The sequence below is a fragment of the Propithecus coquereli genome, unplaced genomic scaffold (genome assembly GCF_000956105.1).
Source record: "Propithecus coquereli isolate 6110/MARCELLA unplaced genomic scaffold, Pcoq_1.0 Scaffold202, whole genome shotgun sequence".
Taxonomy (NCBI): Eukaryota; Metazoa; Chordata; class Mammalia; order Primates; family Indriidae; genus Propithecus; species Propithecus coquereli.
Genome location: NW_012145190.1, coordinates 1,118,763 through 1,120,180, shown reverse-complemented (window position 1 = coordinate 1,120,180; position 1,418 = coordinate 1,118,763).

Sequence of the window (1,418 nt, the reverse complement as noted above, 5' to 3'; positions counted from 1 at the left end):
TGCAAAAGGCATTTTCCACAGCTTGCTGACAATTACTGACATTTTGCAAAAATTAAAGAGATAGTGGATCATAAATACATTGAAAAAACCTAACAGGGTCTATAACGAATTGTCCTTCAGTTGCCATTGGGCATCATCTGGTCAATTGCCAAGGTTTATGCCTGGGTTATATCACTCTCTATTCTCACATATATTGCACTCTAAAATGTCCCCTATTTCCAGGACCTGAAAGAGAAGCTAAATTGATAACGGTTAATACAATCAGGTGAGGAGCTACTGGAAGATTTAATGATATTATATGTGACCCTCTTAATTTACACTCCAATTCTCATCCGTCTTACTGCACATTTCCTTTTTATCCAGTGTATTTTCATTTTACCAGGGAAAACTTAATTTTATGAATAAGAGTCTTTCAAGACCCTTCAAAACCAAGTTAAAAATCTAACTTCCCTTCCCATAAAGATGAGCCTGACTAAGATCCAAGCAGTAATTAACAAAACACAAGAGACTTTGAGTGACTTCCTATTGGTGATTATTAGGTGGAGGGAAAGAATGAAGCTGGTAAAGGGAATAATCAAAGGTCGTGGGTATTAAGAAAAAAGGAAACAAAAGAAATAATTAGTTTCAAAACTTGGACAAGAACCAGAAATTGAAGCTGGAGTTTTGAATGTTATATTGAACAAGAGATTTGTCAGGAGACCAAGGCTTCAGCTCAATATTTATCCACTCCCCAGATTCATTACCTTGGGCCTTATTAAATGAAGTTAGAATCTTTAGGGATATATATGTGGGTATAATATGACAATTCTCAAATGATACTCTGTGGCCTTAAGGTGTAATCATCAGACTCAAGAATAAAGTTGAAGTTGTAGTAAATGAACTATGGTAAAAAGAACCCAGATAATAACTGAACACAGACTCTGCACACATCTAAATAAAAAATGCCATTTCCCAAATATTGGGGTGAATGGTTCAGAGATATTTTCTTGTTCTGCATACAGGTACAACCCTTTGTTTTTGTATTTCTTTAAAAAATTTTGTGTCAAATTATCTTTCTTTTCAATTTAATTTTATTGTGGTAAGTACAATTAACATGAGATTTATACTCAACAGATTTTTATATATAAAATGCTATAATATTGTTCACTATGGGCAAAACGTTGCATAGCAGGTCTCTGGAACTTTTTCATCTTGCCTGCTGAAACTTTATATTTGTTGACTAGAAACTCCCTGTTTCCCCTTCTCCTCTGTCCTGGAACCCATGGTTCTGATCTTTGCTTCATGTGTTTGATTACTTTGGTATCTCATGTAAGTGGAATCATGCAGTTTCATTTAGCATAACGTCCTCAAGGTTCACCCATGTTGTTGCATATTACAGGATTTTCTTCTTTTGTAAGACCAAATAATATTCCATTGTA